Here is a 7,276-nt window from a genome sequence, read left to right as displayed (position 1 = left end):
GCCTCAGCTGACAGGTCCACAGGGTGAAGCCCAAAGAGGAGCTGACTCCTGGCTGTTGCCTAGTAACTGCAGGTGTAGCATCTGACAGCCTTCAGGTACCACCGGCAAAAGGACCTGTGGCTAACAAGGAGAGCAAATTATTTTCTTCGTGCTCTTTTTGTAAAGCCACCTTCTTCCTTGTGGTTACAAATCCCACCAGAGCGCAGGTGTACTAACTGGCATTTGAATGCCAGAGCTCCTTCATGGGCCACCAGTGCCCTGTGCTGCCTTGCTCTTGGCTGCTGCAGCAACGGGCCGAGACAGCACGTCACACACCGGGTGTGCACAGAGGGGACAAGCAAACCATTAGCTCAGCAAAGCCTGGAATGGATGTAAAAACCCCTGTGGCAGCTAGGTGCGTGCCTTTATTTCTGTTTCTCTGCCCACTGTTTGATTTAAATTTGCTCACTGAAGGGACCACTGCCCACACGTATGTCTAACCTCTCCCTCGTCAGGTTTTATTCCATGTCAGCACTGCAGTGTTCAACAGCTATTCCCACTCCAGAGTTGCCATCATTTTCATTTCCATATTAATTTTCTAAAGCACATAGCACAGGAGAATGCAGCAGCAAAATGACCCTGCCAGCAATCTCCACTGTCGGTCCAGCCTGAAATATCAGCCTCCAGTGCCTCCCCAGCACTGGCTGGCTGCAGAGAGCGCCTGGGGGGGATGCCTTAATGGTATAATTAAGCAGCTCCTGAGGTGGTCAGCACTGGTGAAGCTCCCAGGAGTGTAAATGCTCTTCTTGCTGCTCATACTTTCTGCTGTCATGTGGAAGGGGGGTTTTTTTGCACACCCCCTCCTTCCCCCCGAAGGTAATTTGCAACATGACAAATGCCCTACTGAATCAGATTAATGGGCCATCTCAGCTGCCCGGCATTTTAACACTGACAGTGCTAGCAGAAGATGCCATTTGAGGCGATCGTGTGCCAGCGGCTGTCCTTTCTCCTCAGACTCTCTGAGCGTTCCCAGTCGTGGTATTGGGCTCTTAGAGGATACATCCTTGCCTCGTCCCTTTGGTTTTTATTTATGGACTTGCTGATGAATTTTTCTAGCCCCTTGTTGGACCTAGTGGTACTGCCTGCCCCACAACCCCCTGAGGAAGCAAGATCCTCAAGTTCCCTGCCTGCAGTATGAAAAAGCATGTACTTCTGTCTGTCTGGGACTGATCCCCCATCAGTGTCACTGGATGCCCTCGATTTCTGAGTAATTTGGTTGATAACAGTTCTGCATACACCATCATCCCTTTATAAACCTTGATCATATCCCCACAAGGTCTTTCCAAACTTGAGTCCCTGCCTTTTCAGCCCCTTCTCCTACAGCAACTGCTCCATCCCCTTGGTCATTTTGTTGCCCTTCTCTGCTCTGTCTCCAACTCAGAGATGGCCTCCTTGCAAGGTGGTGAGCTGGACTGTGTGCGACAGTCCAGATGTGGCTGCAATGAGTCTTTACAAAGGGCAAAGCAAAGCTTTCTTTGCTTTCTTTTAAGCAGTTCATGAAATCTTCACAGTCCATATGATGGAGAAGGTTTTTGGCTTGCTATCATCAGGAGGAAACTACATGGATAACTGGTGGGATATGTAAATGTATTTTTAAGAGGTTAAAAATAGGATCCTGAAATGCTGATAACTAAATAGTGCATATTACTCTGTTTATTTCTTGTCTGTCTCCTAACTTAACTTTCCATAAGTTGTCACATGTGAATATTTCTGGTTTAGTTTCCTTATTAATGTAGAGTCACGGTGCATCAGTCTGAAGCTGTTCCTCTAATGAACAAGACAGCATAATGCATATGTTTTACACAGTTTTATACAGTCTTTCTTTTCCAGCTAGGTTTTGATCTGCTCGAACAAAACAAGAGTTTCTCCCTGCCTCTTTCTACCCCTCAACGCAGCACAGTGTTTGGATGTGTGGTTTGCTTGTGGCTGATTCAAGAACAGGTACCAGCAGGCAAAATCATTTTGTAGTACAAGGCAAAATTGTTGAGAATCATCATCTAGCTGGGATGTCTTGGGAACTGCGAATCAGTCTCTGTTTTCTTCTGCACTTCCGTTTCTACCTCCAAAACTATGACCATGGTTCTCTGGGAAGGAGGAAGACCTTTACTGGCACTTCCAGCAGAACACTGATAGTCAGCTCAAGCCCTCAATTTTTGTATCAGTTGCCCCTTCCTCATGCTGCAGCATTTTATAAAGCCAGTGTATGCCAAAGCCTGGTGATTAGCACCTATTCTGCAAAAGCTGATAGTTCTCTTTCTGTATTTCTAAAGAGCATCTGCTATTTAGTTAGGACAGATTTTTTTTCTGCGTGCCTCAGAGCCTGTGATGCTCTGTGCTTACAAATACGGAGATGCACAGTGCAGAGACTGTGCCTGCCTGCAGAAGTTTAGGATCCAATCTCAACTGAGGTACCCAGCAATGCATAACGGGGGTTATTCAAAGTGTTAAATCTGCCTTCTCTGACTCCCCATCTGGAAGCTCTGTCTCACTGCCCACAGAGTAAGCGTAGGAAGACTGGCGTCCTAACTCATGTCCCTAACATCGAGAAGTACAATTTCTTCTCCAGTGCAATAAGCAGCATTCACACACCAGCTGTTTAATTAAAAGTTTGCAGGCATAGAGGTGAAGGTGGTGTTTTAAAGGCAAACTGGAAAAGAGGAATATCTTGCAGTTTTGTACCCATAAAGGTTTATTGTCAACTGAAGTTTTCCGAGACAGTCTTCAAAAGCTTAAAAAAGTCTGCGCTATCTAGGTATTTTGGGCAAAAGACTTAAGACTCATATCTATAAGAATTCCTGATATCTTTTCTAAGCTAGAACTGGACTCCTTTGTCAGTAAATTCACCTACTGGGGTTCCTTTTCTGGCCAACTGATACGAATGGATAATATATTTATCATTGTTTTACAAGGCCTCCATTTTTCCTAAATGCTTTGCTCTAACTTGGTTATCTTGCTCCAAACTCTGAACCACAGTCCTTTTTGTAGAGCTAGTGACCCCTTGATTTAACATCCTTAATTACTCCACTTTATCTTGCCTCATTTTAGATGTCTACCATGCAGCTACGGGTTACACTTACGCTGACTGAGTGGGTCCTTAAGACTCATGACGGTCAATACAGAGGCAGCTCAGATGCAGATGCCTGCACTGTAGACTGATAAAAGGAGGCAAGATGAATCCAGCGTCCAGACAGTGATAATTTTCTCCAACTGAGGCCAAGGTAATAGTTCTCTAACCAGGATCTTTATCATTTGTACTGCCATGAGAAGTGTTTGTAATAACTACAGTTCCTCGTTCTACCTGCAGCTGTGTCCTCTCTCACTCCAGTCAATAGAGTTTAGTATGCAACTCCTGTGACCAAATGTAAAAATCCTGGGGTGAGATGACTCATTTGCTTGACTCCACTGGCTGTCTCTCCATTGACTGTAATGACTGCATCACTTAAAGCCTGAAGTCTTATGACTGGGATAGAAATAAGAAGACCTAATGCAGCTTATGCTTTTTGATGGTGTATATGGTGAATTCAAAGGTTGGCTCTTTACATTTTTTAGATGGGGAATGCAGTACGATAAGCAAACTCATGGCAGTCCAAAGGTTAAAAAAATCTATAATTGTTTAGCAGGCAAACAACGGCAGGCAAAACAAATCTATAGTCCTACTGAGCTGACTTCAGTTTCAACTACTTTTAACTTGATCTAGTTTCAGGAAAGGAATTGCTGAAAAATCGCTTGGCATTATGAGGATAGCGCTCTCATTTCTTACCTTGTGGGAAGGAGGGGTGGAAAGGGAGAAGAGGGGAAGACAGGAAAGACTGAGTGTATCTCACACCTGGAAAAGAGAAATTGAGTCAACTTTAGCAGTTTGGTTAGGAACAGCAGTGTGGGTTAGAAGCAACCCCTCAACAGCCTTCGTTTCCCCATTGGTGGGTTTGTTTCTCAGAAGGATTTTGGTGTGTGCAAGATAGATCCCCTTCAGAGAACATGAACCTGGAAGGTCCATTTCCAGTGTGCGTGCCTGATGGGGTTACGGGTCCAAATCATTGAGGGCCAAGGAATGCATAATCCAAGTAACCATGCTCGTCCATATGTGTGGATTAAGCTTTACTCAGGAGTGAGGCAGTGGAGTAGGCAAATCTTGGAGGAGGGTGTAGGAAGGCAGGAAGAAACCTCTGAAGAAAGGGCATGGAGAAGGGCAACAGAAACACTTTTTGTTTTGGCATTACATTTACCACGTTGATAAAAGGATCGAAGCACATTCCCCATTCCCTGCTCCCCAGTCTGCTCCCAGGTGACCAGTTTGTTTGTGGCCCTCATCAATAAGGGTCATTAACTAACTCCACATTCGAGAGGCCACTGGGAAGACTGGCATCCAGTCAGTCACACAGGGCTCTCCCAGCAAGAAACAGCTGTTTGACTTTACCATGCACGTGCTGAGGGCACGGTGAAATCAGGCATGGGCTCTGTTGTGTTTAGGGTATGGTCTCAAAACCCATCAGTACAGGCAGTGGGCACCACCTCCCGTAATGGAGACAGGCACCCAAATACTGCAAACCATTCAGTCCCTTCTTGGAAAAAAAGATACCAGAATACCTACTGCATCTGAATCTGGAAGAAAACATCCTGGGTGTCTTGCGTCTTTCTGCTGAAGCATGCTAAGATGTCCATAAATACATTGTGGGGATCCGCAAAGGCCCATGTAATAGTAGGTAATGTTGGTAGTTAATGTAGTCAGAGCCTCCTTGAGCTAAGCTCAGGATGGGAAGGTCAGTGCAGCCAGCAGCCTTTGCAATGCAGGCACCCAGAGGGAGCAAAGGCCTGCAGGATTTCATGATTTCCTCATGCTCCTCAAAAGGAGCAAGTCTGGAGAATGATCTCACAGAGCATGATCACTACCTTATCCTTGGTGGTCTTGCCCACTCCAAACTGGTTAATGGCTGACTGGCAAGGCTTAGATGGTGAGATGCCACAGGCAGTATCTCCACTTGTGATCCCAGGGATGAGCTCTCAAAAGTTTACATGGAGTCACAGTGTCTGCTCACAGCAGATGGCCTTGATTGTGGCCTCTCACATCCCAAAGCTGGATGTCAGCCAGGCACACTAACGGTGACATGGCCCTGCGTGTCACCGAGGCCCAGAAATTCTGGTCAGCCTTGGGCAGAGGAGCCCAAGCATGGTGCCCACCCAGGAGGAAATCCTGCCTGGATTTTTAGGGAAAAAACAGCCCAGGATAACAGACATCAGGTGTCCCTCCAGCACAGCCACAGGATTAGGTTTCCGCCCTCAGCCCATAGCCCGTTGAAGGTCATTTTGTCCAGCTGTGAGCAGGGAGGTGGACAGAGAAGTAAGCTTTGTGGTGCTGCTTCTGAGCAGGAGGAACAGGAATAGAGTTGAGTTTCTTGAAAAGAGAGATGGTGACGTGTACAAACTGATGCCGGCAGTGACTCCTGGACAGGAAACAGACCACAGGACAGCGCGGTAGGGCTAGAAGGGGCCGCAGTAGAAGGAGGGAAGCAGTTTGAGGGGGTCTGTTGCCTTCTGAAAGTGCCGAACCATATGTGCTGTAGAGCTGCTTAGCCCTGGAGGCTGTATTATATATAGTCTGAAATAAACACCTTCAACTTGGGTTATAACAGGGACATGAGACGCCTCAGGACCAAATGCTTTGATTAGCAGATCTGCTCTTATTGCACTGCATTAATTGCTAAGGTAGACTGAGCCAGATGTTGCACCAGCTTTCAGTTCATCAAAAGCAGCAACAGCATGAAGTTTCCTATGCTCTCAGGATTCATTTCCTGTGCAAGAGCTTTTGCAATTCATGGTTCCTCCGCTTCTTCTTCCAGTTGTGTGAACAGCTCTGTGTCTAATTCAACACTGGGAGAATATATATTTCTTAGCAACAACGAGACCAACACATTCCCAATTTTCATTAATACGGCTTTTTATAATTCACTTAGGCTTTCTTTATTGCTTGTTGGGAGCTGAGCAGTCCCAGTCTGGAAGCGTTATGAAATGAAAAATGCTACATGTGTAGAGAGAAAGTACCTCACTCACTTTTAAACCGATTAAGAATTTTGCTTACAGGTAAAAAAGACTAACTGTGCTCATTGATGTCTAATTATTTATTACTGAAGAAGTACCAGTTTTGGACCAGAGTTTCCTTGAGCTCACTGTCATCAAAGCAGAAAAAAAATTCTCTCAAAGAGTTTATATCTTATGCAGTCTGCAACCAAGTTGGAAGAAAATGATCAAAATTCTAAACAAATACATGATTTTGTGTTTTGTAAATGGAACTGAAGTTTGTTCTTGGGTTGTGTAATAGTATGCATCACTATAAAACTGAAGAAAACATTATGCAGTAGCAAAATGTTGAGGTCTTTATTGTGTACATTTACAAAGTAGTTTATTTGAAATGGCATATGGAGCCATTTAAAATGCCATTCAGCTAACATTGACTTGCCTACACTGTGCATGTATTTAGTGTTCATTGAAATTATAGGTTCACAGAGATGCATCTACAAATGTGCATTCTTAATACAGTTAACTGTGATAAAGGCCTTTTTTTTTTTTATGGCCTTTGACTTACAAATTTCCCAAGTTGTTTATTTAAATTTGTACTTTTATATATAACAGTCTATGTTAATGAGGATTTTGTGTATTTTATAGAGCCACAGAGCTGTTGACTTCAAACAGCTCCCTATTATTTAAAAATAGAAATAATAGTACCATTTTCTGTCTTCCTTCCCAGCCTGTAGGAGAAACTGTTTGATTAGCTGTTAGCTGTGATTGTGTTTTTGGATACAAGTGGATACAAGAAAGAGAATTTATTGGGTAAAAAGTGAATCTTCATGCTTGCTTCTCAGACTCACTATTCTGTGACTGCTGGTATTTTGCCTGGATACAGGCATTAATTTTTGAACAAATATGTATTTCAGTTATGCTAATTGGGAGGATTTCAGTCACAAAATTGCTTGCTTTCACAAACATACTATGTTTTTTTGTTTGTTTTTTAAAGTTTGTTTTTTGTTTTGTAATCACAAAAGGACAACATGATCTTTTGCTCTCTGTCAGTCTTGGCAGCCTTAGGGATTTCATTTGGGCCGATGATGGACTGGACTAATCTCACAAGTGTCGTACCTTTCGTTTCTACCACAGCATCACAAGCAGGTTCTAGTCCATGTGACTGCAGCTGCGAGCTTGGAAGTGAGATGCGAATACATCTTCAAGGTCCTGAAATTGGAAA

Source organism: Apteryx mantelli, chromosome 1, assembly GCF_036417845.1.
Source record: "Apteryx mantelli isolate bAptMan1 chromosome 1, bAptMan1.hap1, whole genome shotgun sequence".
NCBI lineage: Eukaryota > Metazoa > Chordata > Aves > Apterygiformes > Apterygidae > Apteryx > Apteryx mantelli.
The sequence above is the reverse complement of the archived record's forward strand: the minus strand, read 5'-3'. Positions refer to the sequence as shown.